Raw genomic sequence first — 22036 nt, 5'->3', positions numbered from 1 at the left:
ACCTCAGGTTTGTAGCTATGAAAAATACAAATTTTCTTAGGAAATTTGTCATTTTGATGGGGGAAGGGTTTTAGAGAATTGTTGTTATATTAATATTGTTGTTGTTGTTGTTATAATTCAAAAGATGAACCCTATTCATGTGGACCATGAAATTCAAGCTTTCAAAGAATGTGGTGTTCATTAGGAGTAAGTAGCGCCTCAGTGGCGTGGTTGGTATGGTGTTGGCATGCCACCTTGGTGGCCGTGAGTTTGATTCTCGGGCATTCCATTGAAGTGTGAGAGATGTGTATTTCTGGTGATAGAAGTTCACTCTCGATGTGGTTTGGAAGTCACGTAAAGCCGTTGGTCCCATTGCTGAATAACCACTGGTTCCCTGCAATGTAAAAACACCATACAAACAAAAATAGGGAATAAGTAAGAGGAGGTAAGGGAAATACATAATGAAGAGATCACACTTATTGAAAAAGAAAAAATAAATCAACAAATAGGTAAAAAATGTATTGAAACACAAGGAGAACAGTATTAAGGTAGTAAAACATTACATCTTCACTTGAATTTCTGAAGTTCCAATTCCACGACATCCTCTGGAAGGCTGTTCCATAGTTCAATGGTGTGAGGAATAAAGGACCTCTGGAATTGATAAGTTTGACAGCCCGGTACATTTACTGCATATTAGTGCTGCTGTTCAGTAAATCTGGTTGCTCTCAGCAGGTAAGGGGATCATGGATCAGTCGCAAATGTGAAAGATCTCCATTGAAATACCAGACCGTGGCTGAAAAGAATAGTGGATGCTTGCCGACTGGATAGCAGTGCTTCCTCCCCTACTATTGGTAGGCAACTACCAATAACAACCTTGTTTTTAGTTAAACGGCTGGTTCCGGCTTGCACTGAAAGTAACTCCCTTATGTAAAGACTAAATGTTTGTAGGTTAGGAAAAATACAAACTATTTTTAAAATTTGTCATATTAGGAAACAAACCTACCACCACAAATAACTATCTGAAAGAGATAAATCTAAGGCAGAACAGACATCCACATCAGAGAACAGTATTCCAGTAAAGGAAGCACAAATGACCTAAAACTGGTTACATTGATTTTATCACTATTATAAATTTTATATATGAGGCCTTATAAACAATACCTAACTTTCATACAGCATGTGTTGAAACTTTCATTATTAGTTTCTCAATAGTTAGATGCAAGTCAAATATTACACCCAGAATAGTTAAAGCTTCAGACTCATTCAGCAAAGTTCCCTCCACCTGAAAGGAAGGATGGGGTGGGAAATCTGTACGACTACACCATTCCTTGATCCAGTCCATTTCCCGACTAAGGCTGAGGGCAGCCTCATTTCCTATAAGTGGAGACTTTACTACACCCACAAGTGTTGAATCAAAAGCATATGTTATCTTGTTTTCCAGGCCAACACCCATATCACTTGTATGCACTAAAAATAACATTGGACCAAGAACACTACCCTGTGGAACTCCAGAGAAAAGTCTTGGTTCACTAAAGATCTGTCCAGAGCAGCTCACTGCTGCCTACCTGTAAGGAAATCTTGAAGTACGTTATCCTAAAACACATCCACCCACTCTAAGATTCCAAAGTTTATAAATAAGAGCCTTGTGATTTACTAAATAGAAAGCAGCACTAAAATCTATTTGAATTACTCTGCACCCAAAACCCTTATCAAGGTTCTTTTCAAAATGGCAAATCAAGTCTTTTCAGCAACTTTGGAGAGCACAGGAAGAATAGAGATTGACCTGTGGTTACTGCAAAATGCAGATATGGCATTGTGGAACAGGCACTGCACTATTACTAAGCTTGTGCTCCTCTGCAGATATTAAGTCGACATAAAACTATATCATCCACTATCTTGGGAGACAACGCTAGAAACTTTTTTTAAAAAATAAAAGGAAAAAACCATCAGAATCTTCTCCACCCCAGGTGTCAAGATTATCCAGGATTTTCTTCACATCCCTGGAGTGAAATGAAAATTTTGTAAGAATAGGTTCAGAATGAAGTATCAGGGAGAGGGACATCCTCAGCTGATTACATTACTGTAAAAGCTCAAAGCATTTCAGCTATTTTCCGAGGGCCAGTAACCAATCTTCTATCATCTGTTAGTAGTTGTGGAATGGAAGACGTGTCTGACCCAAGATAGATGACTAATTTGGTCCACCATAGATGCGACTAAGTAATTCCTTCAAATTCCTCTTCAGGGAGTTATTGTAATATGGTGGTAAGGTCTATTTACAACATGGCAAGACTCAACAAAAATGGTGTAATTTTTATTTGAACAATTTTGTCTCCATGCATTGAATTTGGTCCTTTAGTCATGGTTGGCTAGTCTACATGTATCATCATACCATGGCTGGTCATTTGTCCTCAATGTGATGGCCTTTCTAAAGACATATCCTATTAGAATAGCCATCAGCATCTCATTTAACTTCTTGGTTTGTTTGTTTGTATGGAGTTTTAACGTTGCATGGAACCAGTGGTTATTCAGCAACAGAACCAAAAGCTTTACGTGACTTGCGAACCACGTCGAGAGTGAACTTCTGTCGCCATAAATACACATCTCTGATGCCTCAATGGAATGCTGAGAATTGAACTTGCGGCCACCAAGGTGGCAGGCCAAGACCAAATCGACCACACCACTGAGGCGCTTATTCAAGTGCCTGACAAGCTTGAATAATGCTGCCCCTATTGGCTCTGGATTTTAGCCAGGCCAATTTTCCAATGGTGGCATTACGAATGCACCAGTTGACAGATAGTGGTCCATCTCAAGTCCGACCTTGGACTTGACAATATAGGTGGAACATCTGTGAATATGAGGTCTAATCCATTACCAGAAATATGCATTTGTTCCTCGGTTAGCAGGACAATATTTTAGGATACACAGAACTCAAGGGCAGACTGGCTGTGTTGATCTGCATAATTTGAATTTAGCCACTCACTGCGCTTTGCAAAGCCTCCACAAATAATTAATGAAGCTTTTGAATCCTGTAACTGAGCCAAACTAATCCTCTCCCAGACACTCGCATATGTAGAAGTGTTGATATTTGGATTGCAGTAACAAATACGAGCCCAACTAATCCTCTCCCAGACACTCACATATAGAAGCGTGTGTATTTGGAATGCGGTAAACAGCAAAATGTATACATTGTAGAACTTGCTGAAAACTTTAAAACAATGAACTTCATTGCAACTACACCAAATTTTTCTGATGAAAAATAGGTCATTAGGACTTAGTGTATACAGCCACACCTTGCACACTTGGGATAGTGTATACAGCCACACCTTGCACACTTGGGATATTACGGTTATAAATAGTCAGGGCCATCAAACTCCTGGATTAAAAACTCAACCTTTGACTTGTTACTGCTTACAAGAGTCTCGGATAAAAACAATCAAATCATAGTTACAGGCATGAGTCTGGAGGTCAAGAAAATTTTACCTTAAACCCCGAATATTTGAGTAAAGTACTCTGCAATTTTCAAATTTTCTTACTGTAATCATTAACAGGCCCAGCGTTCAGCTCAATGTCTACTAAAAGAATTAAAATTAACAACATAAAATCAGTATCAAAATTACTTTGTCAATAGACTCAACAGTAACATTGTCAAAATCAATAGAACAATAAACAACAGTGCCATGAATGACAGTATTTACATTATTTACAAAGATTCTGTTGAAAGTATGTATAAATAAACATATCCATATATCATTGAAAAAAAGCATCTGAAGCAACTGGTAAACAAGGTGGGGCCAGCACAATTTGTAAGGCAAATGAAATCTGCCAGGTTTGCCACAACTGGAGGATGACAGTGAGGATGGATTTAGAAATAAAACATTCAGTAGGAATAGATTATGTTAAGATTAAGGCACTTTCCTGATAATCCACCAGTCAACTTTTGCTTTCTCATCAGTCTGTCTTCACATTTTGCAAAACAAACAGGAAGGTGAACAAAAATGAGGATAAATACCGGATAGTACCCTCAGGCAAGGGAATTCAAACCTAAGACCGATGAAGGCCACGGTAAAATGGTTATGGCACAGTCCAAGGTTGGAGAACAAGGTTTGAATTTAAGAGTAACCTTCTCTTAGAGGGGTTGCCTACCAAGAGTTCTAAAAGTGCCAGGATTTAGGATCGAGTGCCTTTTATTATTAGAAGTATTTTTAGCCTTCCAATAATTTTGACTTTTCTCTACCAACTTGCTTAATTGATCTGGGTCAGATCTTGACTTGGTTTGATCCAAAAGAGAATTCTTTATATTGAGTCCAGGAAAGTATATTGTCTGCTGTTCCTTCAGGACTTAGTTACAGTACTTCTCGCTCTCTTTTCAAGGGAATCTCTCCAGATCCTTAAGAAGCACATTCAGCAATACTGTACTGCACTGCTGGTACTGCTTGTCATTCTCATTTTGTTACCCAGAGAAAGGATGTGTTCACAGAGGTGGGTGTTTGTCCCTACAGCCTTCTCCTGTAAGCACAGACTTGAGTGACAGGGTAGAGGTTCACAACCTTGCCTGTTCCTCAACCTTTGGAACATCTCACCTCAGAAGCAGAAGTTCTCCTATTCTTGTAGAAACAAATACAAAATTTTAAAGATATCTTTTAATTAGATACAAGAGTGTCTTGTACTATCATAATCCCACCTCGGCCAACACTGCATAGTCCCTGTTTGCTGAAGGGATGAATGAAAAGCATAAGCAGGCAGTGCCCTGCTATTCACCTACTTATTACTACACTTCAATGAACATTTCAAACTTGCATGAGGAATGTTCATGCATAAAAGGCTTGGTTTGTATGTCTATGAAACATACAAATGTTCATACACAGAACAAACCTTTGGTCTTAACGTAAGGGTAAATTCTCTTGTGCCTGCTGGAGTCCGTCTCAAAAACAGTAGAAGGATTTTGGTGGCATTGGTAGCTAGCCAAGAGAGTAGTAAGTCTTTAAAATATGGTAATGGTTCCAATGAGAATAGTCATTCCACTGACTATTCTCATAGGAGCAGATACAAATCTTAAAGACGTTTCCTAGATATAAAGACTTTTCCTAGATATATGAATCGGTGTTTTATAATCTGACCTCAATCAATCCTGCATAATCCTTGTTTGCTATAGGAAAAAATGCAGGTTATTGATAGATAAGCAGATTGTCCGTCACCACTTGCCGCCAAGTAACCACCCTGTTACCAAGCTTAAGACACCATATATATATGTATGAAAAATACATCTTTAAATTAAATTATATTCTGAATTGATGGCAACAGAGGTGGGATTTGGGTATAACAGGAACAGAAAGGGAAGTCAGTTGACCTGCCTTGGGATTAACTACTAATAATTAAAATCCTAAAAACTAGTTTCAAAATTGCCTAACAATAACACAAAAAAAAAAAAACCATAAAGAAAGAGTCAGATATTTAATCCCAATTAGTCATACTACCAGAAATGGAAAGTTCAACTATTTGTCTTGTGTTTGTTAAGTCTACACTACATAAAATTAACGTAAGTGGACTGCTAGTGTGTCTTAGTCATAAATCTTTGTGCCCTTGAATCTGTCTAGTTAAGTTTTCTCATACAGTTTTAGTTTGCAGACTTTCAGCTTGTTGTTTTATGCTATTATTTTTTTTTTTCAGCGAGGTTTTCTCCGGAAGATGCTTATTCTCATCACCGTATAATTATCAAGAGGAGATTTCAATTACTTCCTATTCAACAGCCTCCTCTTAAGCTTTGATGTGTTTGTTTTGAAACTGGAAGATGTTTATTTTTTCCTATCCAAGTTGTGTTTGTACTCCAAAACACTGTGACTCAAGTCTGCTGCCAATAATTTTGTATTAGTTTAATGTTTCATTTTGTAAGGTACAATGATATCCAAAGAATAAAAAATACCTTCCTGATTTTTGTTAATGGCCTTGTTGTAACTGATATACTATGCCTAATGGGTTCTTTGACACTCTACTTGGATGACTAATGATGTGGTTTGTCCATTTTGCATCACAGTGAAGTCATTAAGGATGAATGTGAACTATTTTATGGCAAAAGTGCCTCTACAATTAGCAAATGTAATATTGGCTGTTTAACAGATTTATTGCTATAATCAGTGCCGCTTAACTTATGCTCTTTCAGAATGTAGTTGGCTATAAACTATTAGGACAGAAAGCTTAGGATTATATATCCTGAAGTACTTACTACAAACTTCTACTTGGGAACACAAAGTTTTGCAAGCTTTATTACTCAAATTTTTGTTTATATTATAGTAAGGTAAGTTTACAGATATATTGAGGTAAGCATAATTGCAAGGCTAAAGGTCATAAAATAAAGGTGATGAAGTGTATGTTTTTATATTTTTTGTTCAATCTGAAAGCTCCTAAACGGTTAAGTGGATTCTGTACTCGACTATCAATCTGGTAGCCAGAGTTCAATTCCTGCGGCCACTCAGCACAGAATCAAGAGGAATTTATTTCTGGTAATTAGAAATTAATTTCTTGGTTCAGATCCCACAATAAGCTGTAGGTCCCATTGCTAAGAAACTAATTGGTTCCTAGCCATGTAAAAAAAGACCTCATCCTTCAGGCCAGCCCTCGGAGGGCTGTTAATCAGCTCAGTGGTCAGGTAAAACTAACATATACAGTACTTAACTTTGTACAGTATGAAGCCACTGTCCAAAGATCTTGGAAAGTGTAAGGTGGAATCTGTATTATGAAAGTACTATAAGAATGTATTGCCAAAAAGATAATCAGAATTATTAAGTATACATGCCGAGTTGGAGTGATTGGAGAGCAAGATGAGAAGTTCCTGAAAATGAAGATGAAGCAGTACAAGGGTATGAAGAAGCATGATTTAAAGTAACGCAAAAGGCTAAAAGGTGGATGCAGCTAGGGGCTGAAGGAACAATACAAACAACCTTAGTAATGCCCAAACTACACAGTGACAGCACTATTCCCTACACGAGTGTTATTAAAACAAATGAAAATAAGGCAACATACTCAAAATTACCAAGGTAGCAAGGTGGTGAACCACCCAAGATCTTGGGACCAGTAGTAGATTATACTAACTTATGTAGTCTCATTTTTTCAGATTCTTTCCTACAGATAGGACCATAAAGGCAAATATAATGATGGACTGCTTTAAGTGATAATTACCTTTCATGACACAGCCAAACCTCCCAGGTATGATGGGAATACAGTTAAGGCTGTATATGAGCTCCTACACTAAAAACATACCTTATCATCCACCTGAAATGATAAAAAATCTCATAAGTAACATTTATCATACCATCAATGCAATACATATTTATAGATATCTAGTAAAAATGATATTGTTATGATACAAGTAAAGGTTTCTTGTTTCATACTTACCGTGGCAGATTATATATATAAGCTGTATTTTTCTTCAAGTCCGACAGAATTTTAAAAACTTCCGACACACGCAGTGGTCGGCCAAGGTGGGGTTTAGTACCCATTCCCGCCGCTGGGAGGCGGGTATCAGGAACCATTCCCATTTTCTATTCATAATTTTTATTTCCACTGTCCCCTGAGGGGAGGTGGGTGGGTACTTGATTATATATATCTGCCAGGTAAGTATGAACAAACTTTATTGTATCATAACAATATCATTTGTTCATGAAACTTACCTGTCAGATATATATATAGCTGAATCCCACCTTTGGAGGTGGGAAGGGACAGAATAGAAGGATTTTGGGAAACAAATGCATGCAGATGATTTACATCTTGGTTCCACCTGTTAGCATAGCTGGCTTCGTGGTTACTGCCACGTAAGTCTGCTTGTGCTACTAGAGTTGCCAGCGAGGGTAGAGACCTATATAGCTGGTGCACTCCAGATGATCTGTCAACAGGGGCGAGACCACGACGTGACTAGACCAATTGACCATACCATGAGGGCTAAGAAGTAAAATAATATATATATATATAAATATATATATCACCACCTGACCAACCTAGCCAAAGTTAAGGTGTGTTAACTAAGGCTTAAGAGTTAAGAAGTCGCCGTTGTCGGCGACTCAACAACTAAATTAAGAGCTCTTCCATAACCATTTTCTACAGGATAGGATGAGTGGTACTTCTTGCCCCAAGATTGTGTCTCAAGACACGTATGGCCCTAGCGAGCAGCAGATCTCATATGCCATCTTCACATCTCGCAGGGAAGTGTGAAGTGAACACAGAGTTTGCTTCGCTAAAACATGGTACTTCAGGATGTTGCTGAGTGCCATGCTCTGTTGAAATGCTTCCGAGGCCGCGCCCTCACCTCGTGAGCATTCAGATAAAAAGATTTCAAATCTTTGTGCAAACACAATGAAGGAGCATTTTTGAAAGAACTCCTTAACACTAAAGCCAGGCTGTTTCTTCGATATGGGCAAGTCTGGTCTTTTTCGGAACACTGCAGATTGCCCGAATGACTTCGACTTTCTTGAGTTTTATGTAGATAAAACTTGAGAGACCCGACAGGGCACAGGACTCTCTCTGGCTCCTGCCCACTAACTTGTGCCATCCTTGCTTCCAAGCTCCTGGCCCAAGGACCAAAACGGGTTACCATTCTTAGGCCACAACGGAAGGGTTAGAGAGCACACCGCCTTGTGTTCTCTAAAAGCCAAAACTTGTGACGATGGCTTAAAATCTCACTAACCCTCTTTGTCGTATCTAGGGTGGTTAGAAGAAGGCCTTCCTGATCACATGCAAGAAGTTAACAGGTAGGAGAGGTTCGAATGCTTTGACATCAAGAACTTCAGACTACGTCTAAGTTCCATATTGAAAGCTTCGATCTGGACATGCACAGTCTGTACTAAAGTCAGGTGACCGACCAGTTGACCAGTCAGACGAATCAAGGACAGCAAGGCTGTACCCTGAAGACCATAAGGCACTATTCTTCGCTGAAGGATGAGGTGTCTGGACTGCCTGGGCGATTCAATCTAAGCAAACCTTGGGGGTGTATCAACGCAACCCAACGTCGTCAGCGAATCAACTCCTGACTCGACGTTCTTTGGTGCCAGGAGAAAGGAGCGAGGAGCAAAAAGGCGATTCAGTCCCGAAGGAAGAATGCCTGACAGTCCAACCTGGTCTCATGTTACACGATCATCGGGGGTGTATAAACGCAACCGACTTCGTCAACAAGAAACTCAGGGCTACTATATGTCGCCTGATCTCGCACGAGTGTCTGACTCCGAGAAAACAGGTGAGACAAAAAGTAGATGATGAGCGAGGTTCGAGATTCCACAGAAACTCAAAGATCGTGAAGGGCTTTGTTGTTTGACAGACGCAAATCTCTGAGCCCAAAGGCAGGCGTCAACAACATATTTGCGTATTTCTTTAATAGTTGTGACTGCCAGCTTATCCCATTCTTCAGACGGAAATGGAAGATTTCTTGTACGAGTCTGCGAATGACGAATGAGAGCTCTTCCGAATCTTGTCAATAAGAGCTTATTCGCTTACGCAATATCAAGTTAATGAGATGTTTGTCAATGAGAACTAACCCATTTACGGGACAAAGAGATATTTTGTCAATGAGGGGATACCCACTTACTTGACAAAACGAAAGTATATTGTCAATGGGGGAAAGTCACTGAATTGACAAACGTAATCCAGGGAGTCAAGCATTTAATTTTTTTCGATTCCGTCTCAAACGAGGAAGGGGCAAGAATCCTGTTAAGAGACTGGCTTACGGCAGGTAGAACGACGATGTTCAATTCGGCAGCGTAGTCCCGACTAGAAACTAACAAAATCTATCATCTGAAAAAAGCCCTTTCAGATGGGCTAAAAAGCTTGCAAAATTATCCTGGGAAGAGGAAGAAACTCTCCAACCAGCTTCCTCTCCCGTATCACAACTAATGCCTGCTAAAGCTTAAAATTTATTGGCAGTATGGCAAAGGAAGTCCTGTCTTGCGCTTTCCTGAAGAGCGTCCTTTTGATGAGTGCCTTTGCAAGAATCCCACTGAACGTTGCGAGAGTCCTGACGTGCAGGACATCGAGCCTTACATAACCCGTAACTGCCTTATCGCAAAGTCTTGACTGCGGGTAGTGGCAACTTGGCAACTTAAATTTATTGGCAGAATGGCAAAGGTTGCGGTAGAGCAAACGAGATCTTCCCTTGAGCTTTCCTAACTCCATCCACCTATGCGAAAAGCAATATTAATTGACAGAGACCTCTTGAATTCACGAAACCCGATGTCTTTGCTGGGTTTCGAAGAAGGAACGTTGTCTGTTCACTTTAAACTTCCTCCGAAGCACTGCCTACTTCACATTCTTTGCAGGTGAGGTAGAAGGTATCACCGGAGGTAGAGATAAACATTCTTTAGGCCCATTCTGAAACAAGAGCTTGAAGAGTTCAACAGAAACGTTCAGCCAGGCGACACACCTGGCGTGCGCTGGTGCACGCTCGGCGTCCATGGAGCGCGCTCGGCGTCCACTGGAGCGCGCTCGGCGTCCACTGGCGCGCACTTGGCGTCCCACTGGCGCGCACTTGGGTTCAGGCGTCCCACTGGCGCGCACTTGGCGTGCACCCGCGCGCGCCTGGAGTCCATCCGAGCGTCCCGGGCGGGTCCGCTCTCAAAAGCTTCCTGCTACTATGACTTCTCTTACGTATTTCTCGGTGGAAAGACGGACACGAGTTCAGGCGACGTTCGCCTTCTTACTTCTCACTGAAACGCATAACGAGAGAGAGAGAGAGGACGTGAAGCGTCCTCTTCTATAAAGCTTCTATTTAGAGGGCGCGAGTCCTTCCGAAAGCTCCAACCCCTGCATGGGGAGGACGCTTCGGAGGACGAGAAGCAATCTTTCAGGATTCGTGCACGCGCACGCACTTTGGCAGTCTGGGGATTTTCATCAGAACTGCCGAAGGCACGCCAGATCGGTGGGGGGGTTCCTTGTAACCCTCCTTAGGCTTTCGACATGCTCCCTCCCCGGGTCCTGGGAGTCAAGCAGAGGTCCCGGCCTAGAGGCGAAACGAGGCCGATCTGACGCACCCTCCACTTCACAAGGGTATCACTGCACTTCTGCACTTCACTTTTTACTCTCTAAAGCAAGCACTTTCGATTCTAAGATACGAATCGAAAGAGTATCAGAGAAAGGGCAATTCCTCTACAGACACTGCTTAGGGCCCGAAGGCAACACTGCAGGGTTAGGAGTAACAATTACAGAAGTAGCACTTCCCAGCAATGAAGGAGAGCGAGCACCTCTCGTAGACATATTCATAGCCCGTAGGCCATACTACAGGGTTAGGCAAAATAAAGTCTACAGGAAGGTTAGCAGGTTCACTACCCTGACTTTTGTTACTGATTAATTGCGTACATACGAATCATACGTCTTCCTTACGGAATTAGACATGTTTACTGATTAATTGCGTACATACGAATCATACGTCTTCCTTACGGAATTAGACATGTTTACTGATTAATTGCGTACATACGAATCATACGTCTTCCTTACGGAATTAGACATGTTTACTGATTAATTGCGTACATACGAATCATACGTCTTCCTTACGGAATAGACAAAGTCTCACACTCCTTACATGACAAATCTCAACAAAGAAGCAAGACCCATACCCCTCGTACATACCAAGTGCGGATCTACCGAAGCTTTCGGTAGCCACACCCTATCTTTGCAGACAACCCCGTCTGAAACTAGCCTAACTAGATTCAGATATTTTATGCAAAAATGAATCAAATTCAAATCAATTTAAGATAGCGTATGCCTAGCCACAAATCCAAGTAAATAAATCAAAAGACAATTAGGATACTTAGGGCAATGAAGTTTCCAAAATCCTAAGAACGGAGGCTACTGAAAAACAGGTGTTTTCAGCACCAGCGACAGAAAAATTATGAATAGAAAATGGGAATGGTTCCTGATACCCGCCTCCCAGCGGCGGGAATGGGTACTAACCACCTGGCGAACCACTGCGTGTGTCGGAAGTTTTTAAAATTCTGTCGGACTTCAGAAAAATACAGCGATATATATATCTGACAGGTAAGTTTCATGAACAAATGTTTGAATAAAGGAATATGTACATGGCCTATATAAAACCAAGTGACATGAGGGATACCCTATTAACTCATTTTTGCAAAGAAAAAAATAAAATAAAAAAAACTGATAAAATATTCCAGTTCCTTATTTAAGCATGTTTTGCTATAATCTCCGAGACTTACAGAATGTATGAAGTGGAGAAAGCTGTGCATATATTAAGGTCTTTGAGAGCACACAGCAAGCATACCAGGCTCGCCACTGGAGGAGGGCACATGCTGGTCGCCCTATTTCCCACATGTAACCACCACAGACTGAGCCAGCAGAGAATAAGTAGTAGGGGTAGGGAGGGAGTTGGACAGTGTGGGAACAGAAAGCTAAAAAGATTAAATTCTGTCAAAAGTGACCTATGAATGCTTCCATTCCTCGCCACAATTCTTTCCCTATGAGGGCAACCAGCTTAAATACTAGCTGATCACCTAACAAATCAGGACTACAGGTCCTACCTGTATTCCCTCTTGATTTGAGACTGCCTTGACGGAGTTACGCATTTCCAACCTATGGTTGAAAATGCGTAGCGGGCAAGAGGGCTTTCGAACTGGGAGAATTATCTCCTAGTTTGAATCTAAATGTCTCAATTTTTCTCTTACTTGATCATCTTCCAATCTCTTACTTTCTTTCGCTCTGTTACTCCCCCTAGCTGTCCTCCTTCTCTTCACTAAAACCCTCGTGTAGGTTGGGAAGGAGCTGGGTCTCTGAACTTAGGCTTTACCTTGATCCAAATGGCAGGGACTATAGCGGTTTGGTCCGCCGCTCGATTATGTTTAGACCTTGAGGATATTGATGTGATTCCACATCAATATTTATTGGGGCGGGACTACATGTGGGGACTTGCCTACGGAATCCGGGGAGGTATAGTCTCCACGGTAGGACTCTCGGCAATTTATCCGGATTGCCCTCTAAAATAACATGAGTGGGGATGATTGCATACTAGCTATGCCCTCGGTCCTATCAAGCGGGTTCTGCTTACACTTGAGCCAATCATGTTATGTTAGAGCCATCCCTTCGGGGTAGGGTAGGGAGTGGACATATGGGAATTGGTCTCTGCTGTGTGTCTTTGGTGAGGGGGAAGTCTTTGAGAGGAGGCCCAGTTTTTACCATGGCTTGCAGTTGGTTTCTCTGTAATTTCAAAAAAAAAAAAAAAAACGAAAAATGGAATATGACTCTGGAACTCAGTCCCCCGGAAATGTGACCCCATGACAATAGAGACGACTTCGGCTTGTTTAAATAAGGAAAGCTCTGTTGACAACCTCGGCAATAAAAAGGATTCCTCCAACAATACTTCTCTGACCAATGTTGTTAAAGACAATTTATCGGCACTGGTGGAAAATAATTCTAGTAGTAACAGTAATACTTTACTCTCTGGTTCTGGCTCATTACCAGATACAACAAAAAATCTGAAAATTCTCCACTTAAAAAACATACCAATTGGTTGTAGCTATGACATAATTCATGAAGCCTTCTGTAGATTTGGGGCAATCAAAGAAATTTTAATGGAGCTTAATGGTAGTAAAGGATTTTGGGAAGCTTGGGTATCATTTTCAAGTTTTGAGATTGCTTTAGAAGCAAATAAAAATTTAGAGAGCATAAGAATTGACAATTGTTTGATTTCTGGGGCTCTATGTGATAAAGCACCAAGACACCTAGAGTATATAAACCAGAAGAATGGTTGGAAAAAGAAATAGAGCATGGACTTCCAGAAGTAAGAACCCCCAAGCCCCCAACATGGATAATTGCAACTGGGAAGATAGAAAATTATAACTATTATAAGATGAGTAAATTTATACAAAAAAAAGTTGGTTTAATTAAAAGTAAGGATATTAGTAGATACGGTAAGCAAAATCTGTTTTGATTAATGCAAAATCAGATACTCAAGCTCACATGCTTTGTGGCATGAAGATTGTAGAAATTGATCCTATTAAGGATATTAAAACCACATATGAGCTTCAGCTATGGTAGAGGAGTAGTTTTTGATAAAGATCTATATGAATTTTCAGAACCAGAAATTCTGGACATGTGCCCTGATAATGTTTGGAAAGTAAGTAAGATCCCTCAAACAAGCATGGTAGTTTTAACATTTGAAACCCCTGTCATACCAGATCATATAATTATTGAGAATGAAAAAGTACGTGTTCGAGAATATAAACCTAGGCCTTTACAATGCTTTAATTGTTTCAAGTACGGTCACCTTCCCCGGTACTGCAATAATACGAAGATCTGTATTAACTGTTCTTCGTTAGAACATGGCCAATGCAACAGAGATACAACCTGTGCAAACTGTAAAGATCATCATAAATCAAATGATAAAATTTGTAGAGAATACAAGAAAGAAGAAGCTGCCATCTTGAAAGCAAATGCTGAACATATTAGTGTAGGTTATGCAAAGCATTTACTCGATCGACAACTTAATTTTGCTCAAGCGGTTAAGATGCCACCAAAAGATTATAATCCACTACCCCTTACTACCACAGGGGGACCAGTGGTAGCACCTGGCCCGTCAGGTGCATCTGGGTCAAGTGCTCAGCTTATAAAAGCCAGAGCACAAACCTCCAGAGAGGTCAAGATGGTTTCCACCACACCAAAAGTAGTGTCACTGATAGGAGCATCTCTCCTAGAGGTAGTAGCCCAGCCTTCTGGGCCAAGTGCTCGAACTGTTGAAGTTCTAGCACAATCCTCCAAGGAAGCCAATGTGGCTTCCACCACCTCAAATGTATTGTCTCAGGCAGAATCTCTACCTGATTTGATGGAGATTAGAAAACAAGATCTTCCAAAGAGGAAAAGGTCCCCATCCTCCTCACCTTCATCCAAATCAGGTAAGTGCCCTACTGCTCATGATCCCAAGGTTGACTTGTATAAAGATCACAGAAAGAAAGAAAAGAAGAGCGGTGGTGCCTAGTAAAGCCCCTTCCATCTCCAGGCCTTACATGGCTTCATCTGAAAAGTCCCAAAAGACAAATGAGACAAAGAAAAATAATAACAAAAGATAATGTCTATTATCCAGTGGAATTGCAGAGGTCTAAGTACTAGCATTGAGCAAATAAAAACTTTAACCAGGGACTTGGACACGAAGGTAATTTGTCTACAGGAAACCAAGATCAGTGACAAACCATTTAATCCTGGACTCAATTATCATTTTTGTAGATCCCCTCCTTTGCAAGGTGGTACAGGTTTTATTATTCACAAATCTGTAAAATTTGAAACAATCCCACTCAATACACCACTACAGGCATGTGCAGTTAGAACTCATATCGGAAAAAAAATTACTTTATGCTCGCTATATATTGAACCATCTTTAGAACTTTTCCTCTTAGATCATGCTGGGAATCCAAGAAGGCTTAGCCTTTCTGACCTCCAAGACCTGATCAATCAGCTTCCTGCCCCTTTTATTTTGATGGGTGATTTTAATGCAAAGCATACTTTATGGGGTGGAAAATGTATGCGATAGATGGGGTAATCTTGTTGAAGAATTAATCGACAACAATGATGTAATACTAATGAATGATGGTTCTCCAACTAGGTATGATGTATTCCACAACTCTACATCAGCCATTGATTTGTCAATCTGTTCCTCATCCATTCGATTGGACTACCTTTGGTCAGTAAATGAACACCTACATGGCAGTGACCATTGGCCAATAATGTTAAAATATGTCCATAATCTTCCTTCTCAGTGTCCACCAAAATGGAAGATAGACGAGGCAGACTGGGCAGCTTATGAAAAGTGTTCACACATGATATAGAGTATGATGAATTTACATCTCCAGTGCATGCCTATCAACATCTTGAAAATATTATTGATGATAATGCTAGCAAGTTTATACCTAAAACATGCGGTTTACCTCATCGCCCTGTAGTTCCTTGGTGGAGTAAAGAATGTGCCAACGCAAGAAAAGTGACCCGAACTTGCTTCAGAAGATACTTGAGAACAAACTATGTAGCAGATAGAATAGCGTACCTCAGAGCCTGTGCCAAACAAAAAAGAACTTTTAAAAAAGCAAAGAGAGCATCTTGGAAGAAATATATATCTAATATTAATACCAAAACTCCTTCAAAGGAAATATGGGACAAGATTAGAAAACTTCAAGGCAAATTCGTCCCTAAGCCTCTACCAATATTAAGGGAAAATAATAGATATATATCTGACCCCAAAGATGTAGCAGAGGTTCTTGCAAAGCACTTTGCCCATGTATCAAGTGCTGACAACTATTCCCCAGCATTTCAACAAATTAGAGCATCAACATCTGTTGTTCCTCCTGCTTCTTCAAATACTGAAGCTTTTAACCTGCCTTTTAGTATGGAGGAGATGCAAAATGCTATCTCTAGCTCTTCTTTAACTGCCCCAGGTGAGGATGGCATCCGGTATGAAATGATATCACATCTTCCAGTGGATACCAAGGAATTTTTATTAGAAACCTTTAATGGACTATGGGCTTCCCATACATCTCCTGATTCCTGGCATACATCAATTGTAATTCCAGGCCACAAGTCTGGTAAAGACCCAGAACTGCCATCTAGTTATAGGCCCATATCCTTGACCAGTTGCATATGCAAATTATTTGAGAGAATGATCAACAACAGACTTGTGTGGTATCTAGAATCAAAAAATCTTTTATCTAACAGGCAGTTTGGTTTTAGGAAGAACCGAAGTACTCTAGACCCTTTGCTGATGTTATCAAGGGAAATTTCAAATGCCTTTTCTAACCAAAACCAGGTGGTGGGTGTCTTTTTTGACCTCGAAAAGCATATGACACGACCTGGAGGGGTGGTATTTTAAAGCAATTGGCCTCGTGGGGTATAGGAGGACATATGTTCTCTTTTATTGAAGAATTTTTATCAAACCGCTCAATTAAATAAAGTGAGAGTAGGGTCAGAACTATCTTCATCCTACATGCAAGAAGAAGGTGTCCCCCAAGGCAGCGTATTGAGTGTGACCTTATTTGCTGTTGCTATTAATAGTCTCACGAGTCACATACCTCCTGGCATACAAGGATCACTATTTGTCGATGACTTTGCAATTTACTGTAGTGGATCATCTGCACTACAAGCATGCCAAAATCTTCAAATTGCAATAAATGCTGCATCCGCATGGGCAAATTCTCGTGGATTCATGTTTTCACCTCAGAAGACCAAAGCCATTCGCTTTACTCGTACTCGTAAAAGGGAAGAGATCCCCACCCTTTTCTTAAATGATTGTATTTTTGCCTTATGAGGATAATATCAAGTTTCTTGGAGTCATTTTCGACAAGAAAATGACATTTGGTCCCCATATAAATGACCTATCTATCAGGGTTAAGAAGTCACTGAACATTCTGAAAGTTGTATCGCATTTTGATTGGGGTGCTGATAGAACAACTTTGCTTAGAATTTATACATCTTTGTGTCTGAGCAAGTTAGACTATGCATGCCAAATATATGGGTCAGCTGCAAAGACTTTACTTGGAAAACTTGATATTGTTCACAATGCTGGGCTTCGCATCTGCACAGGTGCTTACAGAACATCTCCCATTGACAGTCTCTATGTGGATTCTGGCATACCTCCCCTTTCCATTCGCAGAGAGGAGTTGAGTTTGAGGTATTTAGCTAGGTCCCTTGCGGTGAGAAACAATCCTAACTATAAATATGTTAGGGCGCCTTTAGATCGGGCTCCTAACAGATCCAGAGTGCCCAAGCCTTTGGAAGTACAGCTGAAAAATGATGCTAGAGAAGTAGCTTGTTAACAGCACAGATAGCAGAGGTGGGATATCCAAGTCTCCCCCTTGGTGTAATCCACCTGTTAAAGTGTGTTTTACGGCAGGAGGGAAAAATACCTTACCTAGTAGGGTAATGAAAAGTGAGTTTTTAAATCATGCTGCTCAACATCATGGGAAACATGTTTTTACAGATGGCTCCAAATCGGCTGCAGGAGTTGGAAGTGCAGCTGTGGTGGGGGATATTGTTATTGGAAGGAAACTCCCATCCTCTTGTTCAATATTTACTGCTGAGCTGTACGCAATAATTCTCGCAGTCCAACATATTTTTAAAAATGGCAACCAAAATAGTTTTTATACAATTTTTACGGATTCCAATAGTGTTTTACTCTCATTAAAACAAATTATGCCAGGCCATCATCTAGTACAAGAGGTGCAGGACTGGTTAGTACTTCTGCAATCTAGGAAGAGTATCAGTGTTCACTTCTGTTGGGTCCCTGCCCATGTTGGGGTGGATGGAAATGAACAAGTAGATAAGGTAGCAAAGGAAGCTTCAGGGCTAAGTAATCCATCCCCCTTTAGTATTCCTTACAAAGATCTTAAAAGTGAGATTCATCTTTACTGTAAAAATAAGTGGCAGGCTCGATGGTCTGAACTGACCACCAATACAAAATTGAAACACATCCACCCATTGGTGGATAAATGGTCATCTTGTAATGCTACAAGTAGGAGGGATACCATTATTTTAACTAGGCTGCGTATTGGCCATACACATGCAACGCACAATTATTTAATGAAGAGTGGGGAAGGGAGACAGGCCCCTCACTGTAATACCTGTCAAGTGGACAATGGATGTTAAGCATATTTAAGTTGATTGTCCTGTTTTAATCTTCAGAGGAGGACACATTTACTCCAGGACAAACCTTTGAGAGATATACTGGGGGAAAAGGAAAACTGTAATACCCTGAACTTGAGAAAATTTATACAAAGTATTGGGTTATATTACGAGCTATAATTGATTTTATTAATTTATTTATTTATTTTACCCTTTTAATCCTTATTTATTTCACATCTAGATTTTATTGTATGAAAGTGTTGCGATTGATATTAAAGGTTAAAATGGTACTAAATGGTGTGAGTATACAGATATTATGATTGAATGAATTTTGTTATATAGCGCTGAATGGCCTTTGATGCCCCAGTGCTTGGCTTAATGCCTAAATCCTATATTCAATTCAATTCAATTCAATCCTACCTGTATTATTATTTCAGGATATGAAACCTATCCACATGAACAAGCCCACCAGGGGCCATTAACCTGAAATTCAAGCTTCCAAAGCATGTTGGTTTCAACCTCCCACTGCAGCAGTAACTGATCATGATACAGAGCCAGTGATTTTCATTGCCCTGGGGGAGGTGCAAACCCTCAACATCCAACCAGCATGCCATGACACTAACCAATACTCTCTTGCCCTTAAACCTCACATCGTTGCTTAAGCATCCTCAGATACATCCCTAATCACAAGAAAACAAACCACCATACAAATAATTCAAGAAAAAACATTTCAACAGGCATTCAGCAGAACTACACAAGACCATTCAGCAGAACTACACAAGACATTTGTAATCAACAGCAGCTGCAGTAAACCTGCTTGATTATGGCAGGAGAAAGGGGTTCACCCCAATTCACCCGCCTACCCCCATTCAATTAGCTTGTGACTGAGTTTCAATTATCATTTAAACTAATGGTGAATAATAATCATACATAAAAGGCAATAGTTTATTCTGATAAACTCAATAGAATTCACTTCCATCTTACATACAATACACAATTAATACATTCTACCAACCCTCCATGTAACGAAAAGGGAGGATCCAAAAGGACAACAGGATTTTACTTCTTTAAGGAGAGGGCAGACCAAAAACAAATGAGAGAAAAACAGCAAGACATATATACAGGCAGTCCCCAGTTATTGGCGGGGGTTCAGTTCCTGGGGGTGTCCCAATAAGCGAAAACTGCCATTAACCGAAGCTCGGTGATTTATGACGCCGATAAACAGAACTCAGCCCATTATGGCACAATAAATTGCCAATTTTATGGAGTTAGGCAAGCCCCATAAAACCGGATCGCCAATAACCAGGGAGTGCCTGTACTGTAACCAAAACTAACTAACGCTGGAAAGATTGTTCCACCTGACTGGGGAACATTGGTGCTCTGACCTAACCTAACGTTAAATTATAGGTTTAGTCCTCACTAGGCTTACCTTATAGAATCAGATGTTGAAAATAAGTAAGATTTTAGTCAAGTACTGGTACGAAGGTAAGTAAAGGAAGACCTCTACTCACCTGCCATCACCAAGATCATTTCCTCCCGCTAAGCAATGGTATGAATGTCTAAGATTAATGGAAAATTACTTTTAGAAGTTTTTCTTTTATTCCTATGGAAATATAAAGTAATGTTTTTTGTGCAAGTACTTGCCTAGGAAGCTTATAGGTTTTTATTTTGTTTTGTTACATAGTAATTACCTCGAGTTTTCATCCATTTACAATTTAATCAATTCTATGTTTAAGTACCCAATGTTTTCCGACTTATCAACTTCCACAACAGCTTCTTCAGTTAAACAATGGATACCTTGGGATTCAATATCGTTGTTGGAAATCTTAAAGAATACATTTTTTACCATGGAAGATGTAACGACTTTTATCCCACGTCTGTCTGATAAATGCCTCTCCTCTGCTAATCATATCTTGACTAAAAGGCTCAACTACCATGAATGGTAATGGAACATGAGCAGATATGACTCTTTCCGTGTACCTCTCAACCTCCAAGAAATATGCTCTGTGCTAAGCTAAAGGGGAACACAAATTAGGCCAAGGTGTGCAAGGTTAGGTTAAGACAATTTTCTGTTTCACTTTTATAATCAATGGTGACCTACATCAGGTTAACTTTCCAACTAGCAAAGGACCTGATGCATGACTAAGGAATAACAAGTATACCTTGGTCTGCAAATGGTATCTTTCCCTTTGGGCTAACCATATTTCGCATCCTTCCACAGAAAACCTAATATAAAAATCACTCCCGATGATCAATTTTACTTCAAAAATTCTGACTAAAAGGAATGTCAGATTAAGCAGATCTGGTTAAAATAGTGAATGTTAAGTTAGGATGCACCTCTTGCTTTTATTTTATGGTTTACATATGGCACTTTGGGTCATAACACGTGGCAGCTGCCCAGTTTCTGACGGGATTCCACCCTAATTGTTGGATGTACTAATGGGGAGGGGATAAACCAAATGAGTGGTTTGCAACCACAATAATGAATATAAAAATGTTATAATTTTACTTAAATACAAATACCACGACTTCCATGAGCACCAAGTTTAGTACCAGCCCCATTCTAGTGAACATTGAAACAACAAAAGTGTAAATATCATGGTAAAATGCAATAGATATTTTTTTATGATATTCTTATTAAGTAGTGAGGAGACTTAATCTCACACCATAAGAAATTCAATATTGATTACTGGTATTAAAGTAAAATAGGAGTAGAATTTGTTTGGTGTTATTTTTATACCCAAACTAAAAATCAAAGTTTTTAAGCCATGTTCTTCAGACTTCTTAATGTTTAATAAGGATGTCAAGCTATAATCTTTCGCAAATTTACTGTTTAGATATTTACGGTCTTTTTGTTTAAACCTCCATTCCCATGAGAACAGTACTAAATTTGGTGCTTGTAGGAGTGGGTAAAGTAAATATTTAGCATTTTCCTTTTACATTTTCAAGGGCATTATTCTATAGTTCAGTCTAATTATTTTGGTTATAACCCTTGTTCTTTTTTATTTCTTATTTTTTTAATGGTAACATGCATCCCAGACCTAACATAACCTAGCCCAACTCAACCCTACTCCTACTTCTTAAAATTATGGAGTCAACAAGCACTTGCATGTATAAGCTATTACTACATAACCTACTTTAAACTATTGCATATTGCATTTTTTACTTGGGAATGAAAATCTAACTTTTTTTATACTTAACTGTGCCCTTTGAATGTTTGGTATTCATTTCATTAACACATAGTATGCAATTTTAGAGATATACCTAGTGGGCTCAATCTTTATATCCTATAATTTCGAGGGGTCACAGTGGGAAAACCAGTTTCAAGGTTGGGGAAAAACACAAAATGAGTAAAACAGAAGTATCAATTCAACCTAACCTAACTTTACCATAGTGCATGATATGTATTAGGTAAGTCTGAAATCATAACATAAATTTACCTTAAATCTAAATGACTATCAATGGAATTAGC

At 39.7% G+C, this 22036-nt stretch overlaps 2 long non-coding RNA genes across 2 annotated transcripts in view; one reads left to right on the top strand and one right to left on the bottom strand.

Annotated features, from left to right (window-relative positions):
* LOC135218616 (uncharacterized) overlaps positions 1-5740 on the top strand; it is a 34847-nt gene extending 29107 nt beyond the window's left edge. Inside the window, exon 3 of the long non-coding RNA XR_010315364.1 lies at positions 5647-5740. This is a non-coding gene — a long non-coding RNA (uncharacterized LOC135218616). The remainder of the gene's footprint in view (positions 1-5646) is intronic.
* Positions 1-22036, bottom strand: part of LOC135218349 (uncharacterized) — a 58527-nt gene that overhangs the window by 35146 nt on the left and 1345 nt on the right. The window contains exon 2 of the long non-coding RNA XR_010315300.1: positions 7153-7245. This is a non-coding gene — a long non-coding RNA (uncharacterized LOC135218349). The remainder of the gene's footprint in view (positions 1-7152; positions 7246-22036) is intronic.

Source organism: Macrobrachium nipponense, chromosome 9, assembly GCF_015104395.2.
Source record: "Macrobrachium nipponense isolate FS-2020 chromosome 9, ASM1510439v2, whole genome shotgun sequence".
Taxonomy (NCBI): Eukaryota; Metazoa; Arthropoda; class Malacostraca; order Decapoda; family Palaemonidae; genus Macrobrachium; species Macrobrachium nipponense.
This window is presented reverse-complemented; position numbering and strand designations above follow the sequence as displayed.